The sequence below is a fragment of the Oncorhynchus keta genome, chromosome 10 (assembly GCF_023373465.1).
Source record: "Oncorhynchus keta strain PuntledgeMale-10-30-2019 chromosome 10, Oket_V2, whole genome shotgun sequence".
Taxonomy (NCBI): Eukaryota; Metazoa; Chordata; class Actinopteri; order Salmoniformes; family Salmonidae; genus Oncorhynchus; species Oncorhynchus keta.
The window spans coordinates 83229955-83245623 of NC_068430.1; the positions used below are offsets into that span (position 1 = coordinate 83229955).

At 41.9% G+C, this 15669-nt stretch overlaps 2 protein-coding genes across 6 annotated transcripts in view; both read right to left on the reverse strand.

Annotated features, from left to right (window-relative positions):
- The window catches only part of LOC118383727 (myosin heavy chain, fast skeletal muscle-like), a 144971-nt gene extending 138866 nt beyond the window's left edge, over window positions 1-6105 (reverse strand). The window contains exons 1-2 of the transcript XR_008146102.1: window positions 5875-6105; window positions 4419-4565 (exon numbers count right to left, since the gene is read on the reverse strand). The gene's annotated coding sequence lies outside the window, so the exon portion shown is untranslated. The remainder of the gene's footprint in view (window positions 1-4418; window positions 4566-5874) is intronic.
- LOC118372604 (zinc finger protein 883-like) overlaps window positions 1-15669 on the reverse strand; it is a 70538-nt gene that overhangs the window by 9695 nt on the left and 45174 nt on the right. The gene's annotated exons all lie outside the window — the stretch shown is intronic.

A 15669-nucleotide genomic window follows, 5' to 3' on the forward strand; every position in this document is an offset into this window, starting at 1 on the left:
TTTCTCACATATCTATCATTTCAAATAATTTCTGGAGGTTGGAATTGTGTCTTAAAAATAACTCCTGCCTGACTACACTGGGTGTACAAAACATTAGGAACACCTGCTCTTTCCATGACATAGACTGACCAGGTGAAAGCTATGATCCCTTGTTGATGTCACCTGTTAATTCCACTTCAATCAGTGTAGATGAAGGGGGGAGACAGGTTAAAGAAGGATTTTTAAGCCTTGATACTGTTGAGACATGGATTGTGTATGTGTGCCATTCAGAGGCTGAATGGGCAAGACAAAATATTTACGTTCCTTTGAACAGGGTATGGTAGTAGGTGCCAGACGCACCGATTTGAGTGTGTCAAGAATTGCAATGCTGCAGGGTTTTTCACACTCAGAAATGTCCTGTGTGTATAAAGAATGATCCACCACCAGCAGGACATCCAGTCAACTTGACACAATTGTGGGAAGCATTAGAGCCAGCATGGGCCAACACCCCTGTGGAACATTTTCGACACGTTTTCGAGTCCAGGCCCTGACAAATTTATGCTGTTCTGAGGGCAAAAGGGGGTGCTAGGAAGGTGTTCCTAATGTTTTGTGCACTCAGTATATTTCTATCTTTGGGAATGGGACTAATGCTTTATATATTGTATATCTATGAGTGGGACTCACCCTCTGTGCCGTCTGGCTCGGCCTGCTCCTCACGTTGCTTCTGCTTGAATTTCAAGTTGCCATGGTGCAATACAGCTCCTGTCAGCTTGTAGATGGCCTGCTTCTCTTCATTGGTGAAGCCCAGGATGGTAATGGCATCCTGGCATTAAAGAGGAAGTACAACAGTGATGAACTGAATGGTAGTTTGGTATGTGAAAAAAAATACATGAAGATTCCCAGCTACCACCAAGTTGGAATTGCACAGTGCATTCAGTGTGTATGGTGGTCCTACCCATTCCCTATCTAGAGTTTGGTTAACCCTTTGTTTGACTCACATCTGTGGCATCCAGCTCTTCATTGTCATTGATGCTGGCCACAGTGATCTGTCCCTGACTACACATGGGGAAGTCGTAGGGGTTGGTGGTGATGAGCGCCATTTCTGTGGACAACAGAGAACAGCTTGTCAGTTAAATCTCTTAGAATTCTGCTCTCCTACTTTACAGTATCTCTCCCTCCTTTACTCAATAGATGGACTCAAGGATACATGTTGTATATAATGAATAGCATCAAAAGAGGAGAATGAGACTTGTGGACTAGTGCATCACAGTGCATTACTTGATAGATATTTCCCAGAGACCTTCCAAATGTCTAGATGCCTTGTTACCTTGGATGTACTCATTGTAATAGTATTATTAGTGTGGATTATAGTGTGGAGGAGTTGAGGGTAGATGAAGCATGGGACAAATAACAAACAAAAGACAACTATTGTAAAATACATTGTGTATGTAAAATGTATATAGTATGTATAAACTGGAAGTAGAAGCCTAAGTATTGTTGTCCATTTGTTAACTCCAATTAGGGGAGGGATGGTAGGGTTAGGGAGGAGTGGTAGGGTTAGGGGAGGAGTGGTAGGGTTAGGGGAGGAGTGGTAGGGATGATAGGGTTAGGGGAGGAGTGGTAGGGTTAGGGGAGGAGTGGTAGGGTTAGGGGAGGAGTGGTAGGGTTAGGGGAGGAGTGGTAGGGTTAGGGGAGGAGTGGTAGGGATGATAGGGTTAGGGGAAATCTGGGTGGGAATCATTTTCTCTGGACATCTACTTTGTCGTACCAACTATGTCAGGTTTGTGGCCTGTCATCATCTGGAAGAAGATGTGGTAGCCTCTCTCATCGGGCAGCTGGAAGGTCACTCTGGACTTCTCCAGCAGGTCTGAGAGAATGAGTGAATGACACACAGAGAAAGAGAGAAGAGAACATGGGATAAAATTACATTTGATTAATGATCTCCAAAAAATAATCTGTGTGAATTTAGGAAAGCATTGAGAAACAATCAAAATCAACTCACAGGTCTCAATGTCAGCTTTAGCCAGTTTACCACCTTGGAAGTGAATCCTGATGATTTTACCCTGTTGACGATTATGGGGGTTAGAAATAGGCCAACAAATTAATCTAACATTTTACTTTGATAGACCCCTTTAAACTTTACAGTTTGTTGGACAGATGTTGGGTCTATTGATACAGATATAGGATATTGATGTATGATCCAGTTTGCTACAGCAGGGGGGGAATCCTGCAGCAACAGGAAATGTGAATTATTAAGTGGATTGCAAATCATTTAAAGAAAATTGGTAGGGGTTGATATTTTTATTTTATTACTACAGCAAAATCAAGAGTACAATTTTAAAGTGTATACTATAGGGAACTACTGAAATACATTTTTCCAATATAAGTTAACTTCCACAGTGTGCCCTTCATACTACTTACAAAGCGAGACGAGTTGTCGTTCCTCACTGTCTTGGCATTACCGTAAGACTCCAGTAGAGGGTTAGCTGCAATGATCTGATCCTCAAGAGACCCCTGATTGAGACAAACACAAGTTGCTCAAAAACTGGTAAAGTGCTAAAGTACATTTTTCTTCATTGCTTGAAATGTGTTAAGAAGTCAAACATAAGAACAACCTACCTGCATTTTGCTGGGGTCTACTTCCTTCTTCTCTCCACCAGACACTGCAATGGTGGCAAAGTACTGGATGACACGCTTGGTGTTGACAGTCTTTCCTGCACTGGATTCTCCACTGGTTTATATGACAGAGAAAGAGGGGTTTTAGTTACATGTTTGAGTGTCAGATTGACTTTCACTAAGAAATAGCATAGAAAAATACACTGTTAACCTGTGTTCTGACATAAGTCTTGAACAAATAATCCTTCTCATCGACTCGTTATTACACAGAGCCTGATGCTCTAATCCATTCATAATGTCATGTATTTCATCACACCAAGTGACCCAACTTATTACAATAGAAACACTTTCTCAAGTGACATTTTAGTAAACAACTTACGTAATCAGGACGGACTGGTTCTCCTTATCTGGAACCAAAAAACACATTGCTTATCATACTCAAAACACATGGGGACATTATTTAATTCATCATCATGAATTTCACTTTGGAGCATTTTGCATTCAAGGGTAGTGAAATCAGATTTTCCCAGCAAACTGTTCTAACCTAGACTAGAAAACAGTAGATACCTCTCTAAAGCATATTCCATTGATGCATCCGTTAATCTATCCATAAGCACTTAATTGACTTTGAGATCCATATGTCCTTATGGACATCCATCCATCCATCCATGAGAGCTCGTACCAATCAGCATGAACTGAAAGGCGTTGTCAGAGACTGAGAAGATATGGGGTGGAGCCTCCATTCTCTTCTTCCCTCTGTAGGCGTTGACAACCTCCATGTCGTATACGGGGAGCCACTTGTAGGGGTTCACCGTGGCACAGAAGAGCCCAGATTAGGTCTGGATGAAATAATAATTAAATTAGGGTATTAGTAAAGTCAGATGTTCTTTTACCTGGATTTATGTGAGGATGTGGATGTTCTTTGGTTTACTGATGTGGGTCTACTGTATTGATATGTTTTAGTTTCTACCATTCATTACAGGGTGTCACTTTACCGAGCTATATTGTAAGCTGCAAAAGTATATATTTTTATACTAATACAATTGCTTGAAAAAAAGTATTTTGTTTTTAACAAGTAATATATTTCTCTCTCAAAGAGATCGGGGTCAGAATTATAGAGGTCTATTTTCATGTCATCCGACCAAAGCACTGGTTCAAATCCAAGTGTCAGTTCCATTTTAGTAAACTCCAGCCGTTTACATTTGTTGGATGACACGAAAATAGAGCTCTTTGGGTAAGCCAACCAGTGATGGGTTTGGTGCTGAAATTAGAATGCATAAGCAGAAAAGAACCCCAATTCCTACTGTAAAATACGGTGGTGGATCTTTGATATTATGGAGCTATTTTTGTTCCACTGGTACTGGGGCCCTTGTTAAGGTCAATGGTATCATGAACATTATCAAGTACCACGATATTTTAGCCGAATACCTTGTTGCCTCTGCCAGGAGGCTGAAACTTGGCCGCAAGTTAATCTTCCAGCAGGACAATAAACCCACGTTCACATGAAAATCTACAATGAAATGGTTAATTGGCCACAAAGTCAACATTTTGCAAAGGCCATCTCAGTCTTGGGACTTGAAACCCATTGAAAACCTGCGGTTTGAATTCAAGTGGGCAGTCCATAAGAATGTCAAGGATCAGGAAGGATTCTGTATGGATGAGTGGTCTAAGATCCCTCCCAACTCATAAAAGATTTTAGAATACATTTTTGCTCATATTTATCAAGAGTGTCAATATTTTTTGACTCCTCTGTATGGGTAGTACTGTATTTATGTATTTCTTATGTTCATGTATGTGTGTGTTTGTATGTGCAGGTTTCTTACATAGATCATCCATGCTGCATAACGCTCTTTGAGGTTATACAACACAGAGGCTTCATTCAGGTAGGTCATCATGGCCATGTCCTCAATCTTGTCGTACTTAGGGGGGTTCATCTCATAGATGTCTGCATCTTTGAACTCTTTTCCTTCCTGAAACCATCAGAAATCTAGATTACAACACAGATCATACTGGACATGACTGAATTCTTTTTTCTCATTAAATACAAGTTTAAGTAAATACAAGTAAAAAAATCCATATTTAATCCAACTACTTAGTTATCACCCACTGACACATACATGGTGATTCTTGACTAGTCAACATGAGAAATGTGTTAGTTATATATAGTCAAAAAGCAAGTAAATGCTTCATAAAGTGTTCATACCCCTTAATTTATTCCAGATGTTGTTGTATTACAGCCTGGATTCAACATTTATTAAATGGATATTTTTAAAATAAAATGTTGCACCTTTGGCAGAGATTACAGCTGTGAGTCTTTCTGGGTAAGTCTCCAAGAGCTTTACACACCTGGTTAGTACAATAATTGCGCATTATTCTTTTTTATATTCTTCAAGCTCTGTCAAGCTGGTTGTTGTACATTGCTAGACAGCCATTTTCAAGTTGTGTCATAGAGTTTCAAGCAAATTTAAGTCAACTGTAACGAGGCAATTCAATGTCGTCTTGGTAAACAACTCCGCCGTATATTTGGCCTTGTGTTTTAGGTTATTGTCCTGCTGAAAATATTAAGTGTGGTATTCAATCATGTTGGATTTGCTCCAAACATAACACTTTGTCTTCAGGACATGAAGTTAATTTCTTTGCCACATTCTTTAGAGTTTTACTTTTAATGCCTTATTGCAAAAATAGGATGCATGTTTTGGAATATTTTTTATTCTGTATAAGATTTCTCCTTTTCGCTCTTTCATTTAGGTTAGCATTGTTATAATGTTCTTGCTCCATCCTCAGTTTTCTCCTATCACAGCCATTAAACTATGTAACAGTTTTAAAGTCACCATTGGCTTCATGGTGAAATCCCTGAGTGATTTCCTTCCTCTTTAGGCAACTTAATTAGGAAGGGCGCCTGTATCTTCGTAGTGACTGAGTGTATTGATATACCATCCAAAGTGTAATTAAAATGTTTTTGTTTTTTTACCCATCTACCAGTAGGTGCCTTTCTTTGCAAGGCATTGGAAACCCTCCCTGGTCTTAGTGGTTGAATCTGTGTTTCAAATTCACTGCTTGACTGAGGGACCTTACAGATTATTGTAGGAGTGGTAATCAGAAATGAGGTAGTCATTCAAAAATGATGTTAAACACTAGTATTGCAAACAGAGTGAGTGCATGTATGTGTATCTTTTTAAAAAACTTTTTTGTTTGTTGACATTTTCTTTAAGAATTTAGATGATTTTTCAAGGAATAGTGTAATTGCACAAACGTGAATACTTTTCAGATCAGACTTACATCCTTAGTGCCGTCAGGTTTCGTGACTGTTACAGTACACTTCCCATCGGCCCTGGCAGTGATCAGACCCTTGAGGTACAGCTCCGCCTTGTCTGTCACGTAGCAGGAGTTCTTTGAATCAAAGGGTGCGGTTTGTGCCTCAATCCTCTCCCTCTCAGGCTTACGGAGGTATATGGCAGCCTTGCCGTAGATTTGCATCTCCGCGTCCGTACTCATGGTGACGGATAACTAGGAAAGAGATGAAACAAGAAACATGATTGACTCTGTGGTGCTTCCTCCCCAGTCAACAGAGTTAGGTGAGTGGTATCTCAGAATATTCTCATCACTTTTTATGTGAAGACTCAAACCATGTCTCACCTTCTTTTCCCCTCCTACAGATGAATGTGTACTTCTTGGAGGACCCTGTGAAACATGAGAGTGTTGTGAAAACGCACAAGTCTAAATGCTCATCATTTAGCCGTCCAAAAACATTTTGGCAACTCACTTTACTACACATTCAAATAATTACCCCTGAAAGCCCAGTTACATTCTAGAACCCCTTCAATTTATGTAAATGAGAGTTACAGATTGGAAGTAAAACATTTTAAATCAATGCCACTTTATTACATACTGTCAAATCTTACAAGAGACATGCATAACTTAATTCAAACATTGCAGTTAGCTACTGCCTCAGTTGCTGAGTGCAAACATGAGACAAATTTAAAAGTTGGAGAGGTCTTACCACAGAGGAAGAAGGTATCTGACTTATGGATGCTGGGGCCTCAGCCTCCTTATATCTGGTTGGAAGTGCCAACCAAGCAACAGTAAATTATGGACCACTCTGGGGAAGGACATGGATTGTAGGAGAGACCTCCCCCCCAGACCTGTGTGTCTGTGTCTCACTAGCCCCTCCCACTTCCAGGAGCACCACACTCCCAGTACATTACTTTTTAATGTCATATTTGTCTCTGAATTGAATTTCACTGAATTTACATAAAGTAGATATGTCATTGCTAATAATTATTATAATGTAAAAAAAAATGTGTTGGATTAATCAAATTGATTACAATTTTACTCCCACTGACCCTCAAATACTGTAATGGACTGAGTCCATGTTACTCCCACTGACCCTGAAATACTGTAATGGAGTGAGTTTCCCCACTACAACTAATACAGATTTCATCTGACCTGATTTAAATCTAATCTGACCTGATTTAAGTCTAATCTGACCTGGCAGGGTAGCCTAGTGGTTAGAGCGTTGGACTAGTAACTGTAAGGTTGCGAGTTCAAACCCCCGAGCTGACAAGGTACAAATCTGTAGTTCTGCCCCTGAACAGGCAGTTAACCCACTGTTCCCAGGCCGTCATTGAAAATAAGAATGTGTTCTTAACTGACTTGCCTGGTTAAATAAAGGTAAAATAAAAAATAAAAAATGTAAGTCTATTCTAACCTGATTGAAGTCTAATCTGACTTGATTGAAATCTAATCTGACCTGATTTAAATCTAATCTGACCTGATTAAAGTCTAATCTAATATAATAATATATAATATATGCCATTTAGCTGATGCTTTTATCCAAAGCGACTTACAGTCATGTGTGCATACATTCTACGTATGGGTGGTCCCGGGAATCGAACCCACTACCCTGGCGTTACAAGCGCCATGCTCTACCAACTGAGCCACAGAAGGACCTGATTGAAGTCTAATCTGACCTGATTTAAATCTAATCTGACCTGATTTAAGTCTATTCTGACCTGATTGAAGTCTAATCTGACTTGATTGAAATCTAATCTGACCTGATTTAAATCTAATCTGACCTGATTAAAGTCTAATATGACCTGATTGAAGTCTAATCTGACCTGATTTAAATCTAATCTGACCTGATTTAAGTGTAATCTGACTTTATTTAAATCTAATCTGACCTGATTGAAGTCTAATCTGACCTGATTGAAGTCTAATCTGACCTGATTTAAATCTAATCTGACTTTATTTAGTTCCATTTTAGTGGCATTAATCCTCATCAACAACTTTATATATATGTTTACCTGTTATTTATATTGTTTAGCTTGTAAACACATCTGAAGTGTCTCCTCACCTCATTGTGACGTAGATGGTCGTTACCTCGTGCTTTGCTCACTTTGATTATCACCCTGGTGGAACCATATTAAATTAATATTTAAATCTAGAACAGAAACATTTAGGCTTTCAGTAACAGCTTATAAAACCGTTAAATCTAATGTGTTATTTATCTACAGTTTGACATATTGAAGATTCTGGAGGCACTTCTATTTGTCTCACATTTCAGTTGGCTAAAACGGTCCAGTAGGATTCTTATGACACATAACACCAGTACAGTATTTCAATAATCTTATCCACTCATATTGCTGACAGCGATATAACTGCCTCAAACTGTTCTCACAGTCTGAAGTAAACAGCTTAGAAGCTGAGCTGGCTGATTAAAAATGTAGATGTAGAAAATAGTAAAAAATAAAGAAAAACCCTTGAATGAGTAGGTGTTCTACTCATAACTTTTGACCGGTATATATACAGTGGAGCAAAAAAGTATCTAGTCAGCCACCAATTGTGCAAGTTCTCCCACTTAAAAAGACGAGAGAGGCCTGTAATTTTCATCATAGGTACACTTCAACTCTGACAGACAAAATGAGAGAAAAAAATCCGGAAAATCACATTGTAGGATTTTTAATGAATTTATTTGCAAATTATGGTGGAAAATAAGTATTGGGTAGGCAACTAGATTCAGCTGTGGGGCGATTTTTGTCAGAGCGTATGGTCAGGGCGCAGGAACATAATTAAAATATTTTTGTACTCTGCAAATTGACCACAACTAAGCCCAAAAATAGATTGTATTTGAAAATATCAATAATTCATACCTTGATTACATTGCTGATATATCTATTTTTTATTTGTGGGAATACTTGGGAATAGATTACCTCAATTTTAAAAATATTTCCTGAATTCCAGGTGATTTCACTTGTTTTTGTAGTTGTCGTTTAAAATGAAAAAAAAAAACATTACAAAAAAATTCACTAACAATTTTGTAATGCCAAAAAAACGAACATTGCCGGAGCAATTGGGAGTCCTATAGGAGTGAGTCGACTCGATTTAAGATGGCCCGACCAAAAGTTTGGGTTTTGGAACCCAGCTGCCTTGCAAGGCCTTGCTCTGGTCAACGGCAAAGTCAGCTCAAAACAGAGGCGTCGCAGGTTAAGCAGGTGCAGTAATGAATACGATTCCCTATTGTCACATGCAAAGGTGATTGCTTGTGATACAAACGCTTTATCTGCCTTCCCAATAAAAACTATTTCGAAAATTCGAACATATGCAGTATTTTATGTTAAATAGATATCGTATGTTTCTGAACGATGCAGCATGCTTCACAACAAGTTGATTTAGCTGAACCCACTGTGTTAGTGCTGGTCTGGAATAAAAGCCTGCACACCATGTGGATGGGCTGTCCAGAACAGGAGTTGAAGGCCCCTGATATACTGTTATTAACTGCCAGACATTATTAAGCAGTTGAGCAAACTGTCATTATAAAACTGTTATTGTACATATTTGAAGTATTTTAGCAGGGCCTTGGGAGGATCAGATAGTAACGCCTGATCCAATACATGTTAAGGGTGCTTTAAACGACTGTCTGTGCTCGCAAAATAGTTTTATCACCACAGACAGGAGTTTGGCTGAGACACCCCACAGCCAGTTCAAATCTAAATCTGGGAGTGAAATGTCACATGCTGTGGCATGGATCCACAAAACAACCAGTCTTGGCTCGGTCAATTCAGATTTTATTTCCCAGATCACATGTCTCGCTGTAAATCTATTACGGAGTCAGCAATGTGAGGACCTCATGGTAGACTAATAAGGTCAAAACAATGTGCTGGCCTGTATCGGATCTCTCTGTGGTCTACAGTAAAGGTATGAGGTCTTCACCTTTCAGCATGCAGTGTGAAGTCAATGGAGGGATAAATGTAATATGAAATTAATACATTTACAAGGAGAAACACTTGGATCAAATGGGGAGCTGTAGTGTTTTACAGCAAGATTTACAGATCTTTAGACAAACAAGTAGTCAAAAGTATTACTTCCAGCCAGTGACCTTCTCCTAACATGGCCGTGATCCAAAACTGGGTGTCAGAAATACATGCAGCCTAATGTCGTTTAGGATTACTGTATGACCCTGCGTCATAGAGATATTATCAAACCTACTGAGCTGTTCTTGAAACTCTTTGATCCCAATACAGTCGATGGCAGAGTTACAGGAAGTGTACCTAAGCAACAGATCATTTCCAAGCCCAATATGGCCATGTTCAGAAACAGGTGTGTCAGAAATCGCTGAACTCCCCTTCAGCTGCAGCTGTTGGAACACAAGCGTCTCTGGGAGAGCAGGGGACTCTTCCTAGCCAAGGCTTCTGGAACAGAAAGGACAAGTGACAGTCTAATCCACTAGGTGACCCCACCAACGATCACTGTGTAGAAGTTAAACCCTTCACATTCAGTCTCACAATTGGAAGACTGATTTAAATTATGGGGAAATTGGGAAGTGTTCCTGTCTGACTGTGAAGGAGTTGAATAGAAGGTGTTGAATGGAAGTTTGTCCAGTTTAACTGCTGACTTGGTAATAGTCTTGACCTCTATGGCAGCTGTTATATCTGGGATGACTGAAGACCTGATGATAGGAGCCTCTGCTTTATAGTCCTGCAATTTATCCCACTTAAGAGTTGGCTCAACTTTAATATCGCAATCATCTCAATAATGTTGTACTCAATGGGTTGGATCAGAACCAGTGTTGTGTTCATTAGGCACAGTGTAGCAAAACATTCCAAAACGTATTACACCCTACCAGTATTTCAATCATCTTATCCACTCATATTGCTGACAGCGATGTAACTGCCTCAAACTGTTATTACACTCTGAAGTTAACCGCATAGCAGATGAGCTGGCTAATAAAATTATATATATATATATATATATATATATATATATATCTGGAGGCTGATGAGGGGAGGACGGCTCATAGTAATGGCTCGAACGGAGCAAATGGAATGTCACCAAACACATGGAAACCATGGAAACCATGTGTTTGGTGTCTTTGATACCATTCCACTGATTCCGCCCCAGACATTACCACCCAATCAAGGTGCCATCCTCAAGTATTCAGACCCCTTGACCTTTCCCCCATTTTCTTAGGTTACAGCCTTATTCTAAAAGTACACACAATACTCCATAATGACAAAGCAAAAATACATTTTTAGAAATTGTTGCTAATTTATATAAAAATGTAAAAATACTGAAATATCTCATTTACTTAAGTATTCAGACCTTTTACTCAGTACTTTGTTGAAGCACCTTTGGCAGCGATTACAGCCTTGAGTCTTCTTGGGTATGATGCTACAAGCTTGGCACACCTGCATTTATGGAGTTTCTCCCATTATTCTCTGCAGATCCTCTCAAGCTCTGTCAGGTTGGATGGAGAGCACTGCTGCACAGCTATTTTCAGGTCTCTCCAGCGATGTTCAATCAGGTTTAAGTCCGGGCTCTGGCTGGGCCGCTCAGGGACATTCAGACACTTGACCCGAAGCCACTCCTGCGTTGTCTTGGCTGTGTGCTTCGGGTCATTGTCCTGTTGGAAGATTAACCTTCACCCCAATCTGAGGTCCTGAGCGCTCTGGAGCAGGTTCTCATCAAGGATCTCTCTGTACTTTGCCTCAACCCTGACTAGTCCCTGTTGCTGGAAAACATCCCCACAGCATGATGCTGCTATATACTGTGTATATATATATATATATAAGTATAAACACAACCATTTCAAAGATTTTACTGAGTTACAGTTTATAGAAGGATATCAGTCAATTGAAATAGATTCATTAGGCCCTATTCTGTGGATTTCACATGACTGGGCAGAGGCGCAGCCATGGGCAGGCCTGGGAGGGCATAGGCCCACCCACTGGGGAGCCAATCCATTCAGAATGTGTTTTGCACTACAAAAGGTATTTTTTTACAGACAGAAACACTCCTCAGCACCCCCTCACCCTCCTCAGACGATCCCGCAGGTGAAGAAGCTGGATGTGAAGGTCCTGGGCTGGCGTGGTTACACATTGTCTGCGGTGGAGGCCAACTTTCAAAGTCTCTAAAACAATGTTGGAGGTGGCTTATGGTAGAGAAATTAACATTTAATTATCTGGCAGCAGCTCTGTTGGACATTCCTGTAGTCAGCATGTCAGTTGCACGCTCCCTCAACACTTGAGACATTTGTGGCATTGTTTGGTGTGACTTAACTGCCTATTTTAGAGTGGCCTTTTATTGTCCCCAGCACAAGGTACACCTGTGTAATGACCATGCCGTTTAATCCGCTTCTTGATATGCCACACCTGTCAGGTGGATGAATTACCTTGGCAAAGGAGAAATGCTCACTAACAGGGATGTAAATACATTTGTGCTCAACATTTGAGAGAAATCTCAATATAAAACTGAACAATAATAGATACCTTTTACATTTCAGTTTTTATATATTTCTAAAAGACAACTCTAGCGACTTTTAGAGACACAGAGAAATTGGTTGACATGTAAATGAAGCAAGTTCTTCGTTCCAGTCAGGCATTTCACATTCTTCAACGTCGATCATATCTCTTCTGTTTTCAAACATCTACATTCAGATAGTAGTTGAAATGTTCTTTGTGTCTCATATGTTGCAGCTACTGTCTGTCAGGTAGAACAGGAAATCATGTTGTCTCTATTCAATACATTTCTATCAGCAATGTTCAGAACATTCAGATAGAAATGTATTGTGAAGAACAGATATGACTGTCTGTCAGGTAGAACAGGAAATCATGTTGTCTCTATTCAATACATTTCTATCAGCAATGTTCAGAACATTTAAAAAAAATGTTTTTTTACACAAGTATTCAGACTCTTTGCTATGAGACTCGAAATTGAGCTCAGGTGCATCCTGTTCCCATTGATCATCCTTGAGATGTTTCAAGAACTTGATAGGAGTCCACCTGTGGTAAATTCAATTGATTGGACATGATTTGGAAAGGCACACACCTGTCTATATAAGGTCCCACAGTTGACAGTGCAGGTCAGAGCAAAAACCAAGACATGGGGTCGGAGGAATTGTCCTTAGAGCTCAGAGGCCGGATTGTGTCGAGGCACAGATCTGGGGAAGGGTACCAACAGTGGGAAGGGTACCAACAGTGGGAAGGGTACCAACAGTGGGAAGGTTACCAACAGTGGGAAGGGTACCAACAGTGGGAAGGGTACCAACAGTGGGAAGGGTACCAACAGTGGGAAGGGTACCAACAGTGGGAAGGGTACCAACAGTGGGAAGGGTACCAACAGTGGGAAGGGTATCAACAGTGGGAAGGGTACCAACAGTGGGAAGGGTACCAACAGTGGGAAGGGTACCAACAGTGGGAAGGGTACCAACAGTGGGAAGGGTACCAACAGTAGGAAGGGTACCAACAGTGGGAAGGGTACCAACAGTAGGAAGGGTACCAACAGTGGGAAGGGTACCAACAGTGGGAAGGGTACCAACAGTAGGAAGGGTACCAACAGTGGGAAGGGTACCAACAGTAGGAAGGGTACCAACAGTGGGAAGGGTACCAACAGTAGGAAGGGTACCAACAGGGGAAGGGTACCAACAGTAGGAAGGGTACCAACAGTGGGAAGGGTACCAACAGTGGGAAGGGTACCAACAGTGGGAAGGGTACCAACAGTGGGAAGGGTACCAACAGTGGGAAGGGTACCAACAGTGGGAAGGGTACCAACAGTAGGAAGGGTACCAACAGTGGGAAGGGTACCAACAGTGGGAAGGGTACCAACAGTGGGAAGGGTACCAACAGTGGGAAGGGTACCAACAGTAGGAAGAGTACCAACAGTAGGAAGAGTACCAACAGTGGAAGGGTACCAACAGTAGGAAGGGTACCAACAGTGGGAAGGGTACCAACAGTAGGAAGGGTACCAACAGTGGAAGGGTACCAAAGGGTACCAACAGTAGGAAGGGTACCAACAGTAGGAAGGGTACCAACAGTGGGAAGGGTACCAACAGTAGGAAGGGTACCAACAGTGGGAAGGGAAGGGTACCAACAGTGGGAAGGGTACCAACAGTGGGAAGGGTACCAACAGTGGGAAGGGTACCAACAGTGGGAAGGGTACCAACAGTGGGAAGGGTACCAACAGTGGGAAGGGTACCAACAGTGGGAAGGGTACCAACAGTGGGAAGGGTACCAACAGTGGGAAGGGTACCAACAGTGGGAAGGGTACCAACAGTGGGAAGGGTACCAACAGTGGGAAGGGTACCAACAGTGGGAAGGGTACCAACAGTGGGAAGGGTACCAACAGTGGGAAGGGTACCAACAGTAGGAAGGGTACCAACAGTGGGAAGGGTACCAACAGTGGGAAGGGTACCAACAGTGGGAAGGGTACCAACAGTAGGAAGGGTACCAACAGTGGGAAGGGTACCAACAGTGGGAAGGGTACCAACAGTGGGAAGGGTACCAACAGTGGGAAGGGTACCAACAGTGGGAAGGGTACCAACAGTAGGAAGGGTACCAACAGTAGGAAGGGTACCAACAGTAGGAAGGGTACCAACAGTGGGAAGGTTACCAACAGTGGGAAGGGTACCAACAGTGGGAAGGGTACCAACAGTGGGAAGGGTACCAACAGTGGGAAGGGTACCAACAGTGGGAAGGGTACCAACAGTGGGAAGGGTACCAACAGTGGGAAGGGTACCAACAGTGGGAAGGGTACCAACAGTGGGAAGGGTACCAACAGTAGGAAGGGTACCAACAGTGGAAGGGTACCAACAGTAGGAAGGGTATCAACAGTGGGAAGGGTACCAACAGTGGGAAGGGTACCAACAGTGGGAAGGGTACCAACAGTGGGAAGGGTACCAACAGTGGGAAGGGTACCAACAGTGGGAAGGGTACCAACAGGGGGAAGGGTACCAACAGTGGGAAGGGTACCAACAGTGGGAAGGGTACCAACAGTGGGAAGGGTACCAACAGTAGGAAGGGTACCAACAGTGGGAAGGGTACCAACAGTAGGAAGGGTACCAACAGTGGCCTCCATCATTCTTAATGGAAGAAGTTTGGAACCGCCAAGACTATTCCTAGAACTGGCCGCCTGGCCAAACTGAGAAATTGGGGGAGAAGGGCCTTGGTCAGGGAGGTGACCGAGATCCTGATGATCACTCTGACAGAGTTCCTCTGTGGAGATGGGAGAACCTTCCAGAAGGACAACCATCTCTGCAGCACTCCACCAATCAGGCCTTTATTGTAGAGTGGCCAGACGAAAGCCACTCCTCAGTAAAAGGAACATGACAGCCCGCTTGGAGTTTGCCAAAAGGCACCTAAAGAATCTCAGACCATGAGAAACAAGATTCTCTGGTCCGATGAAAACAAGATTGAACTCTTTGGCCTGAATGCCAAGCATCACGTCTGGAGGATATATATATTTTTAAACTACCTTTCAGTCTTTCCGATTGCCACAGCTCCTCCAGTACACCTTTTGTATCAGCATTTTCCACCACGCTAAGACAATCCTCACACATGTAGTGAGCTTCCCTGTACTGAGTTTCCCTGTACTGAGTTTCCCTGTACTGAGTTTCCCTGTACTGAGTTTCCCTGTACTGAGCTTCCCTGTACTGAGCTTCCCTGTACTGAGTTTCCCTGTACTGAGTTTCCCTGTACTGAGTTTCCCTGTACTGAGTTTCCCTGTACTGAGTTTCCCTGTACTGAGTTTCCCTGTACTGAGTTTCCCTGTACTGAGCTTCCCTGTACTGAGCTTCCCTGTTCT